The sequence below is a fragment of the Salvelinus alpinus genome, chromosome 7 (genome assembly GCF_045679555.1).
Source record: "Salvelinus alpinus chromosome 7, SLU_Salpinus.1, whole genome shotgun sequence".
NCBI lineage: Eukaryota > Metazoa > Chordata > Actinopteri > Salmoniformes > Salmonidae > Salvelinus > Salvelinus alpinus.
In genome coordinates, this window is record NC_092092.1 from 46,222,058 (window position 1) to 46,242,119 (window position 20,062).

General features: G+C 43.2%; 1 pseudogene; it reads right to left on the reverse strand.

Annotated features, from left to right (window-relative positions):
* The window catches only part of LOC139580250 (ATP-binding cassette sub-family C member 5-like), a 53,580-nt pseudogene extending 33,800 nt beyond the window's left edge, over window positions 1-19,780 (reverse strand).
* Between the last annotated feature and the right edge of the window lie 282 nt (window positions 19,781-20,062).

Sequence of the window (20,062 nt, forward strand, 5' to 3'; positions counted from 1 at the left end):
GACCCAGTTGCACAGGGCGGGGTCGAGACCCAGGGTCTCAAGCTTAATGATGAGTTTGGAGGGTACTATGGTGTTGAATGCTGAGTCAATGAACAGCATTCTTACATAGGTATTCCTCTTGTCCAGATGGGACAGGGCAGTGTGCAGTGTAATGGCGATTGCATCTTCTGTGTACCTGTTGTTGCGGTAAGCAAATTGGAGTGGGTCTAGGGTATCAGGTAGGGTGGAGGTGATATGATCCTTGACTAGTTTCTCAAAGCACTTCATGATGACAGGAGTGAGTGGTATGAGGTGATAGTCATTTAGTTCAGTTAGCTTAGCTTTCTTGGGAACAGGAACAATAGTGGCCATCTTGAAGCATGTGGGGACAGCAGACTGGGATAGAGATTGATTGAATATGTCCGTAAACACACCAGCCAGCTGGTCTGCGCATGCTCTGAGGATGCGGCTAGGAATGCCGTCTGGGCCAGCAGCCTTGCGAGGGTTAACACGTTTAAATGTTTTACTCACGTCGGCCATGGAGAAGAAAAGCCCAGTCTTTGGTAGCGGGCCATGCCGGTGGCACTGAATTGTCCTCAAAGATGGCAAAGAAGTTGTTTAATTTGTCTGGGAACAAGACGTCGATGCCCGCGATGGAACTGGTTTTCTTTTTGTAATCCGTGATTGTCTGTAGACCATGCCACATACGTCTCGTGTTTGAGCCGTTGAATTGTGACTCTACTTTGTCTCTACACTGACGCTTTGCTTGTTTGATTGCCTTGCGAAGGGAATAACTATACTGTTTGTATTCGGTCATGTTTCCAGTCGCTTTGCCATGATTAAATGCTGTGGTTCGCGCTTTCAGTTTTGCGCAAATGCTGCCATCAATCCACAGTTTCTGGTTAGGGAAGGTTTTTATAGTCATAGTGGGTACAACATCTCCAATGCACTTCCTAATAAACTCACTTACCGAGTCAGCGTATACGTCGATGTTATTGTCTGAAGCTACCCGGAACATATCCCAGTCCACGTAATCGAAGCAATCTTGAAGCGTGGAATTCGATTGGTCAGACCAGCGTTGGATAGAACTAAGCACGGGCGCTTCCTGTTTTAGTTTCTGCCTATAGGAGGGGACAACAAGATGGAGTCATGGTCATATTTGCCGAAGAGAGGACGGGGGAGGGCCTTGTATGCATCGCGGAAGTTGGAGTAGCAGTGGTCCAGTGTTTTGCTTGAGCGGGTACTACAATCAACGTGCTGGTAGAATTTACATGGCCTTGTTATCAAATTGGCTTTGTTAAAATCCCCAGCTACAATAAATGCAGCCTCAGGATATATGGTTTCCAGTTTACATAAGAGTCCAGTGAAGTTCTTTCAGGGCTGTTGAGGTATCTGCTTGGGGAGGGATATACACAGCTGTGACTATAATCTAAGAGAATTCTCTTGGTAGATAATGCAGTCGGCATTTGATTGTAAGGAATTCTAGGTCAGGTGAACAAACAGACTTGAGTTCCTGTATGTTGTTATGATTACACCATGAGTCGCAAATCATGAGGCATACTCTCCTGCGACGACAACGTTGTTTTGAGTCGGCCTCTGGGATTAGACCCAATGTCCAGGGTGGAGGTCCGAACAAAGGATACGAGTCGGGAAAGTCGTATTAATACATAAAAAAAACGAATTACTGCATAGATTCCTAAGGACTTGAAGCGAGGTGACCATCTGTCGGCGCCATCTTGATTTGGTTTGGGACCAGGCATGACAATGAACAGAGAAGTTGGCTATACAGCCAAACTGATCTGGGATCTGGGACCAGGCTAAAAAACACTCACCTCTCCGGCACTGATGTCTTTGGTGCTGCGAAGGCAGAGGATCTTGTGAAAGGCGAATGTGAGAGCTGCACCCCGGAGGCGAGCGGCGGTGCGGTAATTGACGGCCCACATGAGCGCCAGGGACCAGGAGCGCATCAGCTCCATCAAGAAGATTCCCGCCACCAGGGAGAGACCGTAGGGCAGCCAGCCCTCCACACTCTGAGAATACTCCAGCAGGGCACGGACCAGGAGTGCCTGGGAATGGGAATACCGGTGAAGGTGGGAAAGGGGGGAAGTAAGAAAGGAGGAGGAGAGGGTGGATGAGAGAAAGAGTGAGCAAAAGAGTTGGGGGACAAAAATGTTGGAGGACAGAGGTAGAGTGAACTGGAGACTTTATTATGACTGAATAGAAAAGATAGGCACAGTCTAAAATATTGACAGTGAGATTACCAGTGTTTACTATAGTCCAATCTATGCCAAATAAATCTATACAGTATGCCTACATAGCACCCAGACAGGTGTAACTAGTAAATCCAGTTAACGCCATTAGGGGAATGAGGAAAGCTGCTAGCACGTATCACGCCACACGTAGCCCTAGCATGACATTCAAATAAACAGCTAGAGGTGGTGGAAACAATACAGCCATTCATTAATATCGCAGTTGGGGAACTCTAAACTTAATTGCATTTCATCTGAAATGTAATTTAATATGGCTGTAATAAGCGCCCGCATTGTACTGCACTATCAGCACTTTTGCGTTTCACTGCCGTTCGATGCTAATTTGGGGTATTTTAGGTAGGAGGAGGGGGGAAATTAAGCCCAAAGTGTGGCAGTTGGAAAATAACTGCATATTTCTGGGCCAAAGTGCGACCATGGTACACACTGGCTAATCTGGAGGATTAATATGGGTTTCACCATCGAAAGCTTTGTAATCTTCTATGTTTTCATAAACATTTTCAGACTAGTGTGAAACGGGATAATGCTTCCCAGAATACTTCCCAAATGGCGCCCTATTCCCTGCAGAGCGCACTACTTTTTACCAAATTCCTACGGGCCCTGGACAAAAGTAGTGCACTACATTGGGAATAGGGCATTATTTGGAACGCATCCCCAGTTTCTCAGCCAGCATGCAGGCCAAATGAGGACTGCCAATGTTAGCTGAATCAGCAGAAAATAAAGAACGAAAGCAGATTTTAAGTGTATTTACAGGCCCCACAAAGCCGGTGACCATGGTGATGAGGAGGGAGAAGATGGCGACCAGCATGCGGGTCTGGCAGAACATACAGAAGACACGGGACAGGGATGCCTCTTCTTTTCCCTTCTGTTTCAGCTCATCATGGCACAGGCTCTCCAGTCTGACCATAGGGTAAGAGTAAGAGTGAGTGAGAGTGAGAGTGAGAGTGAGAGTGAGAGTGAGAGTGAGAGAGAGAGAGAGAGCGCGAGAGAGCGAGAGAGCGAGCGCGAGAGAGCGAGCGCGAGAGAGCGAGAGAGCGAGAGATTAGGATTAGGAAATTTGAGACCACTGACTCAGCAATAGTTGCTCTTAATCACAGATCTAGAACCAGATTAGCCTTCACCCAGTGCTAGCCTTTTCCTATTCGAGGGATGACAAAAACACCTGACCCTGTATCAATGGTTACGGAAAACGTATGCCTACTCTGCATAATCATAATACATTTACATTAGCTTCTTGAAACAATCCATGTAAGCGTACTGTAAACCAAGATAGGCATGATGAAGAAAGTCAATGGTAGACCTACAGTATATCTTTCCAAATTAGTATGCACTACGCAGACATAAAGTAGGTGAGGTGATAGATCAGCTAATATTAAGTTGGTGATTAAAATTAGCATTTTTGGAGGACAAATTATAATCTTTACACAAACGCACATTTCATACCAGTATTTTACACTAAATTAGACTCATTATGTGGAAAACCATCGCCAAAGAACTGCAGATCGCTTAATTTGTTTTTGTATTAATAAAGCAACTTAAAGATTTTACTTCCAATGAAAAGCACTACATAAAATAAATCCATTATTATTAAACGTTGTGGTTCAGCTTAATTACAGTAACAGGCAACGAGCCCAATGGGAGATGAGAATGGATGACGCGTAGGATAATTGCAGTGTGAGCAATACACGCCAACATGCTAAATATGTGCTAATGCACTCTTTTACCACCGTGTAAATCCACAGGAAGAGAGAAAAGGCCTTAATGACCAATTGGCTTGAAAATGGTTTAAAAAGGAAGAGAAGGAGCAGCTGCCGCATCTAATTTATGTCTTAATGGGTTTATTAAAAACGTATCCGAGATATAAAGTGCATTAACCCGAGCACGTGCTCCCGCAGGCTGATAATTACTACTTTAATTCACATTACCTGCAACCTGAGTGAGAAGTTACAATTAACACAATTAAGCAGTCTCTGCAGAGCGAGTTTTGCAGGAAATGAAACATTCAAAGTTCAGTATAAATAATATATCTCCTTTTGGAGTTTTTGGTTTGAAGTGATATCAATGGTCTATACACCAAGCAGTTTAATTTCGAGAGAAGCCTTTTGGAGTTTTCAATCCTGTAAAAGGCCCCAAAAGATAGTGAGTCTACAAGCAAATGAAATCCAGTTCACTGTCTGTAATTTTGAAAAGAGTCGTCTAGTAGTAATGCACTATGGAGTGTAATTGCACATAAAGCAACTATTAAACTACAAAAAACGCTAACTTAATAATACCAACAACAAAAAATGTAAACGTAGTGCTGCAAGATGTAGGCCTAATTGCCACATTTTATACCGGCTAGCCTAACAAAAAAAACGTGCCTAAGAAAACAAATGTGGTGACTGAATGCAGCTAGTGGATAGCCTGCTGGTGTTTCATTGATAGCACCTGTCAACTCTCCCAGGGGGCTCTCTGGCTCCTCTCCCGTCCCCCTATCTGTGGGATATGCATAAGTGTTCTATCCATGTAAACACAAAGGTAAACCCTCCACTCTCCCTCTTCTTTTCAGACGCAGCACACACATACAATGCATGTGGCCGTTTTCAGGGCCACGTTTGGCCCCAGGCTAGGGACACACTTCTTTTGCGTCCCTCCCCTATAGCATGTTATACGCCTAGCTGACAGGGATTTCTGCTTTTGATCAAGATGTGGAAGTCATGTGAAAAATGAGCCACAAATGCTCCACCAGTTAATATGTCCATCTTTTGTTCATTCCTTCCATCCATCAATCTACTCATGAATAACAACAGATTCACCTCCATAAGGGCGAGGACACAAGACATGAGCAGGAAGGATTGCTTGAGGTGATTTTGGCAGCTAACAAATAAAAGTTGTGTCTCCAGTCAAAGAGAGACATGGAGAGACAGGCTGTCCCGAGGCGAGGACGGGGGTTAATGACATAACCACTCTCTCTGTAGGCAGGACTGAGCAGAGCTAGTCCCTGCTAACTCTAAAAACACCCTAATCCCAGGCTATTAATACAATCTTCCCTACCGCCAGATCTCTATGGAGACAGGATGTTCATCATTCAGTCAATCAACCCCCTGTGGAGGGTGACTCTTGGAAATCATGGGAATATCACATTAGGCAACTGCAAAGGTACACTCAGCAATTACCCACAATGCACCTGGCTGGTAAACCTCGGCCGCACTTCTGTTTTCTAGGCCTACCATCTGTGTTTGTCCAATGTTATTTGAACATTGGTTGGTTTAACTTGCAAAGGGACAGGAAAAGTGATTAATTGAGTAGAGCCCATAGTCTGTGCTGCTTTCAGGTGGTCCGGGAGGGCGGTCGAGCTGAAAGGAGCAGAGGTTGGTCCTGGGGGCTTGGGGGAGCAGGCTGTCGCTTGACCTGAGGGTGGGGTTATGAAGGGAGAGCAGTTATTTGGGATAAAGAAGGGCATTGTCATGAATACACTGGAAAGTCAGCAGGAGGGTTTTGAATTCAAACCAGAATGAGACGGCGAGCCAGAGCAGAGATGCCAGGATGGGGGTGGTATGATGGTGTTTCCTCACTCGCATCCAGGATCCTGGCAGCGCTGTTCAGGATGTATTGGAGCTTCTGGAGACTCCTGCCAGGGATCCCGATGAAGAGTGCATTGCAGTATTCCAGCCTTGAGGAGATAAAGGCATGGACGAGCTTCTCTGCATCAGACTGAGTGAGGGTGGGACAGAGTTTGGCAATGTTCTTGAGGTGATAGAATGACGCTTTACACAGTTGTTTTATGTGGCTGTCAAAAGTCAGGGGGGAAATCAAGCTTTACACCAGGATTGTAAACTGAGGGGGAGAGAGGGATGTTCTGTCCTGCAATGGTGAGGTGTGTTATTGGTGAGTGCTGGACCTGGTGGGGGGGTGCCAAAATATAGGGCCTTGGTTTTGCTGCTGTTCAGTTGAAGTCACGTTTTTTTTTTTTACATGTGCAGAGACACTTGATGGCCTAACAACAAGTTTGAGTGCAGTGGTTTCAAACACATGAATTTCAGTTCACTCTCTAAATGTAACTGTCTGTTTATCTCTGTCTGTCTATTGCCTTACCACTTCCCTCTGAGCCCCATTAGAGAAGCATCTTTGTTTTGCTGACTCATTGGTGGACACACACACACACACACACACACACACACACACACACACACACACACACACACACACACACACACACACACACACACACACACACACACACACACACACACACACACACACACACACACACACACACACACACACACACACACACACACACACACACACACACACACACACAACTTACAGTTGAAGTCGGAAGTTTACATACACTTAGGTTGGAGTCATTAAAATTCGTTTTTCAACCACTCCCCACATTTCTTGTTAACAAACTATAGTTTTGGCAAGTCGGTTAGGACATCTACTTTGTGCATGACAAGTAATTTTTCCAACAATTGTTTACAGACAGATTATTTAACTTATAATTCACTGTATCACAATTCCAGTGGGTCAGAAGTTTACATACATTAAATTGACTGTGCCTTTAAACAGCTTGGAAAATTCAAGAAAATGATGTCATGGCTTTAGAAGCTTCTGATAGGCTAATTGACATCATTTGAGTCAACTGGAGGTGTACCTGTGGATGAATGTCAAGGCCGACCTTCAAACTCAGTGCCTCTGCTTGACATCAAATCAAATCAAATTTATTTATATAGCCCTTCTTACATCAGCTGATATCTCAAAGTGCTGTACAGAAACCCAGCCTAAAACCCCAAACAGCAAGCAATGCAGGTGTAGAAGCACGGTGGCTAGGAAAAACTCCCTAGAAAGGCCAGAACCTATGAAGAAACCTAAAGAGGAACCAGGCTATGAGGGGTGGCCAGTCCTCTTCTGGCTGTGCCGGGTGGAGATTATAACAGAACATGGTCAAGATGTTCAAATCTTCATGAATGACCAGCATGGTCAAATAATAATAATCACAGTAGTTGTCGAGGGTGCAACAAGACAGAACCTCAGGAGTAAATGTCAGTTGGCTTTTCATAGCCGATCATTGAGAGTATCTCTACCGCTCCTGCTGTCTCTAGAGAGTTGAAAACAGCAGGTCTGGGACAGGTAGCACGTCTGGTGAACAGGTCAGGGTTCCGCAGAACAGTTGAAACTGGAACAGCAGCACGGCCAGGTGGACTGGGGACAGCAAGGAGTCATCATGCCAGGTGGTCCTGAGGCATGGTCCTAGGGCTCAGGTCCTCCAAGAGAGAGAAAAAAAGAAAGAGAGAAAGAGAGAATTAGAGAGAGCATACTTAAATTCACACAGGACACCGGATAAGACAGGAGAAGTACTCCAGATATAACAGACTGACCCTAGCCCCCCGACACATAAACTACTGCAGCATAAATACTGGAGGCTGAGACAGGAGGGGTCAGGAGACACTGTGGCCCCATTCGATGATACCCATGGACAGGGCCAAACAGGCAGGATATAACCCCACCCACTTTGCCAAAGCACAGCCCCCACACCACTAGAGGGATATTTTCAACCACCAACTTACCATCCTGAGACAAGGCCGAGTATAGCCCACAAAGATCTCCGCCACGGCACAACCCAAACAGGAAGATCACGTCAGCGACTCAACCCACTCAAGTGACATCATTGGAAAATCTAAAGAAATCAGCCAAAACCTCCGATTTTTTTTTGGTGGACCTCACAAGTCTGGTTCAACGTTGGAAACAATTTCCAAACGCCTGAAGGTACCACGTTCATCTGTACAAACAATAGTACGCAAGTATAAACACCATGGGACCATGCAGCCGTCATAGCGCTCAGGAAGGAGACGCATTCTGTCTCGTAGAGATGAACGTACTTTGGCCTAACCATTACACACCCTTTAGTTTGTCCATTTTCATCTCACATGGTTTTCCATGAATTTTTCAAAATGGATAATTTCAATAGATCCTTGATCATGTGACCTAGTGACTTCAAACAAGGTCCAGAATGTCCACTCAGTGGGCCTACACATTGCACACCCTTTAGTTTGTAAATTTTTATCTCACATGGTTTTCAATGAATTTTTCTAAATGTAGAATTTCAATAGCTCCTTGGTCATGTGACCTAAAGACTTCAAACAAGGTTCAGTATGCCCACTGACTACCCTTCTATATTGCACACCCTTTAGCTTGTCCATTTTCATCTCACATGGTTTTAGATTAATTTTTCAAAATTTAGAATTTCAATAACTCCTTGGTCATGTAACCTGGTGACTTCAAACAAGGTTCAGAATGTCCACTCAGTGGGTCATATGGGTCATTTAATAGTAAAATCATTTAAGGGATCAATACATTTCTATATTGCTTCCCCAGTATCTGCATGAACCATCAGGCCAAGTGTTTTTGGTTGACCCTGCTGGACAGAAAGAGAAGGAGGAATCGGAACACGCTGCATTCAAATTCAGGTCTTAGTTATTCCATTGTACTGGATCTAATACATTTTAGCATTTTACATACATTCATAAGTGTAATAATTTTTTATGACATACTGTGAAAAACTCTCTTGGCTGCTGGCTCTGTCACTTTCAGACATGCGCAGAGCAGACTTGAACCACAGGGGTTCTCTGTGAAGAGACAGTAATCCAAAAGGCACAGACACACCCCTTGACTTTCAATTCGCACCGTTGACCTGTATGTATTCTCTCCTGATTGGCTCTGTGGTGCACAGTCTGGCAGTCTGACTAAAGTGCCAGAGGTATGAGGAGAGACATCCTCCTTTGTATTTATGGGAACAAATATTTCCTAACACTTTGGATCCTATTCTTGGACAGTTAGAAGACACAATGCATCAATGCAAAAAAATATATATTACTAATTACTGTCCATGAGTAACCGCAACCTTATGGGTCTATGGGCCAATAAAGTGCCAACTCAATTCTACCACTGACTAGTCTCTTATGCCCCTATGAACTGGGACACAGGGCAATAGTTTTTCATCTAAACCAGCCCTTTTTTACTGGAGTACACTAGCCCCTAATTGGGGCTCTTTTCTTGACACATAGTAGCAGTTTAGCAGATATCAAGTCAAGAAGAACAAAAAGTAGATTGTTGTGAGGGTGTATTACATCCTGTGCTGGCCCCATTGTCATATCCATTCTGGATTCTGAGTGATAAAATCATAGCTGAAAAATGCCTTTATGTATGTGTATACATTTTCCGCCAAGACAGAACTGCCAAATGTGGTTGGAGTTGCAATCTACTGCAGAGACAGCCTGCAGAGTTCTGTCATACTATCCAGGTCTGTGCCCAAACAGTTCGAGCTTCTACTTTTAAAAATCCACCTTTCCAGAAATAAGTCTCTCACTATTGCCGCTTGTTACAGACCTCCCTCAGCCCCCAGCTGCGACCTGGTCACCATATGTGAAGTAATTGCCCCCCATTTATCTTCAGAGTTTGTAATGTTAGGTGACCTAAACTGGGACATGCTTAAAACCCCTTGGCCGTCCTAGAATCTAAGCTAGATGCCCTCAATCTCACCCAAATTATCATGGAACCTACCAGGTACAACCCCAAATCCGTAAACTCGGGCACCCTCATAGATATCATCCTGACCAACCTGTCCTCTAAATACACCTCTGCTGTCTTCAACCAGGATCTCAGCGATCACTGCCTCATTGCCTGCGTCAGTAATGGGTCCGCGGCCTACCACCAACCCTCATCTTAGTCAAACGCTCCCTAAAACACTTCAGCGAGCAGGCCTTTCTAATCGGCCTGGCCCGGGTATCCTGGAAGGATATTGACTTCATTCCGTCAGTAGAGGATGCCTGGTTATTCTTTAAAAGTGCTTTCCTCACCATCTTAAATAAGCATGCCCCATTCAAAAAATGTAGAACCAGGAACAGATATAGCCCTTGGTTCACTCCTGACTGACTGCCCTTGACCAGCACAAAAACATCCTGTGGCGTACAGCATTTGCATCGAATAGCCCCCGCGATATGCAACTTTTCAGGGAAGTTAGGAAAGCAAAAGCTAGCTTTTTTAAACAGAAATTTACATTCTGTAGCACAAACTCCAAAAAGTTCTGGGACACTGTAAAGTCCATGGAGAATAAGAGCACCTCCTCCCAGCTGCCCACTGTACTGAGGCTAGGAAACACTGTCACCATCGATAAATCTACAATTATCTTGAATTTCAATAAGCATTTTTCTAAGGCAGGGCTTGGTTTCCACCTGGCAACCCCTACCGCGGTCAACAGCTCTGCACCCCCCACAGCAACTTGCCCAAACCTCCCCCATTTTTCCTTCACCCAAATCCAGATAGCTGATGTTCTGAAAGAGCTGCAAAATCTGGACCACTACAAATCAGCTGGGCTAGACAATCTGGACCCTCTTTTCTAAAATTATCTGCCGCAATTGTTGCAACCCCTATTACTAGCCTGTTCAACCTCTCTTTCGTATCGTCTGAGATCCCCAAAGATAGGAAATCTGCCGCGGTCATCCCCCTCTTCAAAGGGGGAGACACTCTAGACCCAAACTGTTACAGACCTATATCTATCCTACCCTGCCTTTCTAAGGTCTTCGAAAGCCAAGTTAAACAGATCACCGACCAATTTCGAATCCCACCGTACCTTCTCCGCTATGCAATCTGGTTTCCAAGCTGGTCATGCGTGCCCCTCAGCCACGCTCAAGGTCTTAAACGATATCATAACCGCCATCGACAAAAGACAATACTGTGCAGCCGTATCCATCGACCTGGCCAAGGCTTTCGACTCTGTCAATCACAGCATTCTTATCGGCAGACTGAAAAGCCTTGATTTCTCAAATGACTGTCTCGCATGGTTCACCAACTACTTCTCAGATAGAGTTCAGTGTGTCAAATGGGAGGGCCTGTTGTCTGGACATCTGGCAGTCTCTATGGGGATGCCACAGGGTTCAATTCTCGGGCCGACTCTCTTCTCTGTCTATATCAATGATGTCGCTCTTGCTGCTGGTGATTCTCTGATCCACCTCTACGCAAACGACACCATTCTGTATACTTCTGGCCATTCTTTGGACACTGTGTTAACTAACCTCCAAACGAGCTTCAATGCCATACAACTCTCCTTCCGTGGCCTCCAACTGCTCTTAAATGCAAGTAAAACTAAATGCATGCTCTTCAACCGATCGCTGCCCGCATCTGCCCACCCGCATAGCATCACTACTCTGGACAGTTCTGACTTAGAATATGTGGACAACTACAAATACCTAGGTGTCTGATTAGACTGTAAACTCTCCTTCCAGACGCATATTAAGCATCTCCAATCCAAAATTAAATCTAGAATCGGATTCCTATTTCAGTCATGCTGCCAAACATACCCTCGTAAACTGACGATCCTTGACTTTGGCGATGTCATTTACAAAATAGCCTCCAACACTCTACTCAGCAAATTGGATGCAGTCTATCACAGTGCCATCCGTTTCGTCAACAAAGCCCCATATACTACCCACCACTGCGACCTGTATGCTCTCGTTGGCTGGCCTTCGCTTCATATTCGTTGCCAAACCCACTGTCTCCAGGTCATCTATAAGTCCTTGCTAGGTAAAGCCCTGCCTTATCTCAGCTCACTGGTCACCATAGCAGCACCCACCCGTAGCACGTGCTCCAGCAGGTCTCCCTGCTGGAGCACGTCAGGTCTCCCAGGTCTCCCCCAAAGCCAATTCCTCATTTGGCCGCCTTTCCTTCCAGTTCTCTGCTGCCAATGACTGGAACGAATTGCAAAAATCACTGAAGCTGTCTCCCTCACTATCTTTAAGCATCAGCTGTCAGAGCAGCTTACAGATCATTGCACCTGTACGTAGCCCATCTGTAAATAGCACATACAAATACCTCATCCCCATACTGTTATTTATTTTATTTTTATATATTTTTTTCCCCTTTGCACCACAGTATCTCTACTTGCACATTCATCTTCTGCACATCTCACTCCAGTGTTTATTTGCGAAATTGTAATTATTTCGCCACTACGGCCTATTTATTGCCTTACCTCCCTAATCTTACTTAATTTGCACACACTGTATATAGACTTTTGTATTGTGTTATTGATTGTACATTTGTTTATTCCATGTGTAACTCTGTGTTGTTGTTTGTGTAACACTGCTTTGCTTTATTCTGGCCAGGTCGCAGATGTAAATGAGAACTTGTTCTCAACTGGCTTACCTGGTTGAGTAAAGGTGAAATAAAAAAATACTGTATGTGGGAATGTTTTATGTCTGTCGTACATGTAGTGTTGGTACATGGAATATTCCTCAACTGCATATATCATAAATTGCTATGGCAAATAGAAGTATTATGTTCAACAACTGACCTTTTCAGATATTATTTTGACAAACACACTTTGGTGCATACAATTCGTTCTCTATTGTCATAGATTTGGTGGGCACTGTCATCTGTGATCTTTGTGATATGACTTTCTTTATGCACGTACTGACGAAACTGTCACTTTAAGAAAAAAATATTAAGTCTACAAACGCTCTACAGTCGTGGCCAAACGTTTTGAGAATGACACAAATATTAATTTCCACAAAGTTTGCTGCTTCAGTGTCTTTAGATATTTTTGTCAGATGTTACTATGGAATACTGAAGTATAATTGCAAGCATTTCATAAGTGTCAAAGGCTTTTATTGACAATTACATGAAATTGATGCAAAGAGTTAATATTTGCAGTGTTGTTCCTTCTTTTTCAAGACCTCTACAATTCATCCTGGCATGCTGTCAATTAACTTCTGGGCCACATCCTGACTGATGGCAGCCCAATCTTGCATAATCAATGCTTGGAGTTTGTCAAAATTTGTGGGTTTTTGTTTGTCCACCAGCCTCTTGAGGATTGACCGCAAATTCTCAATGGGATTAAGGTCTGGGGAGTTTCCTGGCCATGGACCCAAAATATCGATGTTTTGTTCCCCGAGCCACTTAGTTATCACTTTTGCCTTATGGCAAAAGGTGCTCCACCATGCTGGAAAATACATTGTTCGTCACCAAACTGTTCCTGGATGGTTTGGGAGAAGTTGCTCTCGGAGGATGTGTTGGTACCATTCTTTATTCATGGCTGTGTTCTTAAGCAAAATTGTGAGTGAGCCCACTCCCTTGGCTGAGAAGCAACCCCACACATGAATGGTCTCAGGATGCTTTACTGTTGGCATGACACAGGACTGATGGTAGCACTCACCTTGTCTTCTCCGGACAAGCTTTTTTCCGGATGCCCCAAACAATCAGAAAGGGGATTCATCAGAGAAAATTACTTTACCCCAGTCCTCAGCAGTCCAATCCCTGTACCTTTTGCAGAATATCAGTCTGTCCCTGATGTTTTTCCTGGAGAGAAGTGGCTTCTTTGCTGCCCTTCTTGACACCAGGCCATCCTCCAAAAGTCTTTGCCTCACTGTGCGTGCAGATGCACTCACACCTGCCTGCTGCCATTCCTGAGCAAGCTCTGTACTGGTGGTGCCCCGATCCCACAGCTGAATCAACTTTAGGAGACGGTCCTGTCGCTTGCTGGAATGTCTTGGGTGCCCTGAAGCCTTCTTCACAACAATTGAACCACTCTCCTTGAAGTTCTTGATTATCCGATAAATGGTTGATTTAGGTGCAGTCTTAGTGGCAGCAATATCCTTGCCTGTGAAGCCCTTTTTGTGCAAAGCAATGATGATGGCACATGTTTCCTTGCAGGTAACCATGATTGACAGAGGAAGAACAATGATTCCAAGCACCACCCTCCTTTTGAAGCTTCCAGTCTGTTATTCGAACTCAATCAGCATGACAGAGTGATCTCCAGCCTTGTCCTCGTCAACACTCACACCTACGTTAACGAGAGAATCACTGACATGATGTCAGCTGGTCCTTTTGTGGCAGGGCTGAAATGCAGTGGAAATGTTTTTGGGGGATTCAGTTCATTTGCATGGCAAAGAGGGACTTAGCAATTAATTGCAATTCATCTGATCACTCTTCTTAACATTCTGGAGTATATGCAAATTTCCATCATACAAACTGAGGCAGCATACTTTGTGAAAATAAATATTTGTGTCATTCTCAAAACTTTTCTTAAGAAAGTTAACACGGTGAAATGTTTCATACTTAATTGAAGTTAAGTGTCTGTTGACATGTTTTGTCAAACATTAAAGGTCTACAATTTGTTTAATTAGACAATATTATATTTTTATTCATTGATTTACTGGCCACCATTACTGTGGTTACATGTTCAGTATATGTATTGACCAGCAAACCCACTGCAGCCTACCTCACCAGCTCACTCTCCATCCCTGCTTTGGACAATTATTAGCATGACTCTCGTACTTTGCCCTTTTCCTTTATGGTTGATATTAACGACGAAAGGAGATATTATCTGTCTCTCTCCTATTGTGTACCACTGATAAATACTGTGGGAAAAAAAAAAGGGAAAATAAGTACTTAGAACTACCAATTACTGTAGATATATATTAAAGAAAAGGGTACACAACACTGGACTGAACCCCCTAATTGTCAAACTAATAATAATAATGTACAACAATATAGAAGATGCATGACTAGAGGTTATGCAATATGGGTGTATATCCAATGCATGCTTCTTAGGTATGTAATAGACATGACCAAGGAGCTATAGCAAATTTGAAACTATGAAAAATGTACGTTACACCGCGTGATTTTACAGTAAACAAACAAGAGTGTGCAATATAGAAGGGTAGTCAGCGGACATTAGGTCACATGACCTAACTATTGAAATTCTACATTTTGAAAAATGTATGTAAAACCACGTGAGATGAAAATGAACAAACTAAAGGGTGTGCAACATAGAAGGGTAGTCAGTGGACATACTGAACCTTGTTTGAAGTCATTAGGTCACATGACCAGGGAGCTATTGAAATTCTACATTTGGAAAAATTCATGGAAAACCATGTGAGATGAAAATGGACAAACTAAAGGGTGTGCAATATGTAGGCCCACTCAGTGGACATTCTGAACCTTGTTTGAAGTCACCAAGTCACATGACCAAGGAGCTATTGAAATTCTAAATTTGGAAAAATTCATGTAAAACCACCTGAGATGAAAATTGAAAAACTAAAGAGTGTGCAATATAGAAGGGTAGTCAGTGGACATACTGAACCTTGTTTGAAGTCACCAGGTCACACGACCTAGGAGCTATTGAAACTTTACATTTGGAAAAATTCATGTAAAATCTTGTGAGATGAAAATTGACAAACTAAAGGATGTGCAATAACAGAAGAGTAGTTAGTGGACATTCTGAACCTTGTTTGAAGTAAGTATGTCACATACCACCCTGCATACCACTGCTGGCTTGCTTCTGAAGCTAAGCAGGGTTGGTCCTGGTCAGTCCCTGGATGGGAGACCAGGTGCTGCTGGAAGTGGTGTTGGAGGGCCAGTAGGAGGCACTCTTTCCTCTGGTCTAAACAAAAGATCCCAATGCCCCAGGGCAGTGATTGGGGACACTGCTCTGTGTAGGGTGCCGTCTTTCGGATGGGACGTTAAACGGGTGTCCTGACTCTCTGAGGTCATTAAATATCCCATGGCACTTATCGTCGTAGGGGTGTTAACCCCGGTGTCCTGGCTAAATTCCCAATCTGGCCCTTAACCATCACGGTCACCTAATAATCCCCAGTTTACAATTGGCTCATTCATCCCCCTCCTCTCCCCTGTAACTATTCCCCAGGTCGTTGCTGCAAATGAGAATGTGTTCTCAGTCAACTTACCTGGTAAAATAATGGTAAAAAAAAAAAAAAAAAAAAAAACATGACCAAGGAGCTATTGAAATTTGAATGTAAAAATTGTACTTTGTTCATGCTCCCTAACTAATTCAACTAGAAATACACTGCTCACATTTCCACATGTTTATTAGCTTTGGAAAGCAAATTAATGTCTAAATCGTGAAAATAAGACCTGTGCAATGTTGTGCTCAATTTTTTCCAACATCATGACACTTATTTGGAGTCTGTGGCTCAAGTGGTTTGAAAGCTATTGAGGTTTGAAAGCTCGAATATCAGTGGAATATCGAATTTGAAACTGTCTTTACCTCGGTCATGGTGAGCTCCGAAAGCGCGCACAACCATATTAAGTTTCTCGGAGCTACGGTATATTGGGCTATAAAAGGTAAACAAGACAGCAGTCCAGCCAAGTCCAGAGAGCTGAGTTGTGATTTGCATGGAAGGACAGTGACAGAATAAGAATCTAAAGTAACATGGTGGCTTCAAGCATGCCTGCATTGTATCATGAATGGTGCAAGTATTGCCAAAGCTTTGTAAATGGTAAGGTATATTGTGCAAAAAGCTCTGTTGTTGATTAGAGGCACTTTGATTCCTTATGAAAAGTAATTTCTTATGCAATACTGTAGGTTTAAGCAATCCATCTCTTTTGCACCATTTATTTCAATAAACTATTGTATTATAATTTGGTGGGTGCTTATATTTGTCCTATTTCACACATGTACAACTGTGTATTTATACACATGTGGGATTTGGAAATGTGTTTTTTTGCAAATCCCAACTCTCCCTGAGACACAGTCTGAGAGTGTGGTCACAGCCAGGGTCTGACATTAACAAACGGTGACCCTGGAGCAATTAGGGTTAATTGTCTTGCTCAAGGGCATGAGCAAGGCTGTGTGTGTGTGTGTGTAAGTAAACGGCTGCCCAGGGTGTTCATTAGCATTCTTGCAGTTAGTGCTAATGGCCAGGCAATAGATGGTAGTAAGGATGTCTACAGTATGTTGGAACAGGCTTTGTTTACCCAGCTGGCAGGGGAGTGGGTGGGGGAGACAAAGCAATATTTTGCAAATCAGTAGTCAGTCGGCCCCTGGCAAGAATGGATGATTTGAATTGTAAAAAGCTCATGTTTCAGGTAGATGTATGAATAACAATAAATAATACAACTTTGAAGACTCACCTTGAGGGCTTGAGAAAGTTTAAATACCCATAGGGCTTACTGCAATTTTGGCCTTGGTAGGCTACACTAGTTTATTAGGTATACTAACACCTCAGCTATAAAGGTTTGGTCTAATCAAGTCATTCTGGCCAACATCCTTTTCTATTCAGTATCCACTTGTCACGGCCGTCGTAAGGAGGAGACCAAGGCGCAGCGTGGTAAGCGTACATTCTTCTTTATTTAAAGAATGAACACTGAACAGAATGAACACTGAACAAAGCGAACAAAATAACAAAACGAACCGTGACGCTCATATGGCTAGTGCAGACAGGCAACTAAACATAGAATAAGAACCCACCAAAAGGGAAAATGGCAACCTAAATATGATCCCCAATCAGAGACAACAATAAACAGCTGCCTCTGATTGGGAACCAATTCAGGCCACCATAGACCTACATATGCCTAGACTTACAAACACCCCATGACATACAAAAACCCTAGACAACACAAAACAAGCATACCCACCCTCGTCACACCCTGACCTAACCAAAATAATAAAGAAAACATAGATAACTAAGGTCAGGGCGTGACACCACTGTTATCTAATAGAGAAGTACTTGATGACACAGTTGCTTCTTGGAGAGATCCACAGGGTGGCCAATGGACTCCATCGCCTCACCTCTGAATTAGTCTACAGTGACACCTGTTGGCACGTCAAACTCTTCAGCATAGCAAGTGCTGCTTAACCTTGGTCAGTGATGTGATCCACTCAGTACTAACACGCTTGTATAAGCCTCTTTAGGACAAGATAAACATTGTTGTTGCAGTATGAACAATGTTAAGAAACCATAACAGCTTTATAATTACCTATATGGGTTTTGTGAGGCAGCACAGGTGTTTCTTTGTCCTATCCAGCCCATACAGTGGAACCACTGAAGTTAATACTGTTGGATAGGTGAAAATCAAGGGTTCACTACGTAGGCTAATCCAGTCATGACATAACATTGGATAGGTACCATTAAAGAAGTGAGAAAGGGAGGAAGAAAGGAAGGATGCATTGTAAATTATTTAGAATAGGGCCCAGAATCTTAGTGAGATAAGCACAGACATAGCCGCGGGAAGTAGGGGTGCTCCCCCTGATACATTTGAATGATAAAACAAATATTTAAAATACTAACAATACATTTTTACCCTCAATAATTTCAAGAGATTTGAAGATCTGCAAGTTTTATTGTCACGTGCACAAGTACAGGGAAATGTCTTTCTTGCTTGCTCTTTCCCAACAATGTAGTAACCAACATCAGTAGTACTATTAAACAAAAGTAAAGTAGAACAAAAACACACTAGAAATAGAAATAAGAAGAACACGAGAAATAAGTAAGCTAAATACTGGGTCAGTTCCAGGGTCAGTGCCAATACCATATTTACAATGTGCAGGGATACTGGAGTGGTAAGGTTAGATATGTATAGGGGTAAGGTGACTAGGCATCAGGATATATGATAAACAGAGTAGCAGCAGCATATATGATTATTATGTGTGAGTGTGTGTGTGTGTAGAGTCAGTATGAATGTGTGTGTTTGTTATGTGTGTGTGAGCAAATGAAGTGTACCTGACAACACTCCAGAGACGCAGAAAATGGACAGCAGAAAAGCCAAATGTAAAAGTGGGAGATGTTGCCTTATTGAAAGACAGTCAGGTGCAAAGAAATGACTGGCCAGATGGGCTTGTGGTCAAAACCTTTCCCAGTACTGACAAAAAGGTCAGGAAAGTAGAACAAAACATTGTCAAGCAAGGGACTGCTACGGTGTTTCTGAGACCAAACTCAGAGCTTGTTGCTCTTCTTTCTGAAGCAACCTAGAGAAACATTTTTTTTTAAAGGAGCATTATTTGTTATTTGATACATGTTTTAATTCATAGTGGCAAAATGTCATTATACCAGATGGGGAGTGTGCTGCCATCCTGTTAGAAGGTAACATAATATTTTATTATAGTGGTTAAGATGGAGTGGAAGTAGGGAGAAAGCACATTTCATGGTTTATAAAGTGTTGAACAGTGCTGAATAACAACTTAAACATGAACTCTTTGCTGTATTCATTGAGTCTGTCTCTGGTCATGGTTTTAAAAGTTCTGAAATCTCGCAGTTTCAACTTTGCTGTGTTCGAGGCTTCTTTTTAGAGTCTATGGCCAGAGGAAACTGTGCAGACATGGTGATCTGAGCTAACGGTGATCTGGCCAGCGGTAGGCCAAAAAATGCTCTTGATTTGCTCCCTGGGCCTGCCGGGTAACATTTCATGATTACAGATGTGACAGGTAGCATTAGAGTTCTTGGGAACAGGAATGATGGTGGTCAGCTTGAGATGTGTGGGGATTACATACTGGCACAAGGAGAAGTTGAAAATAACTGCAAATATGCCTGTCAGCTGTTTTGCGCATGCTTTGCGCATGCTTTGAGAACTCGCCCTGGAACACCTGATTTAAAAACCTTACTCACATGGGCCTCGGAGAGTGAGATCATCCAGTCCCCTGGGTCGGCGGGGGCCCTCGGTGTTGTTTTTGTCGAAGCATGGATAAGCGAGGCATCATTGTGCAGATCACGACTGGGTCTTCCTTTGTAATCCGTAATGGACTGTAGCCCCTGCCACATGCGGCTGGCGTCGGAGCCTGTGTAATATACTGTATATTCTATACTGAACAAAAATATAAACGCAACATGTAAAATGTTGGTGCCATGTTTCATGAGCTGAAATAAAATATCCCAGAAATGTTTAATACGTACAAAAGCTTATTTCTCAAAAATGTTCACCACAAATTTGTTTACATCCCTGTTGGTGAACATTTCTACTTTGCCAAGATAATCCATCCACCTGACAGGTATAGCATATCAAGAAGTTGATTAAACAGCAAAAATATTACACAGGTGCACCTT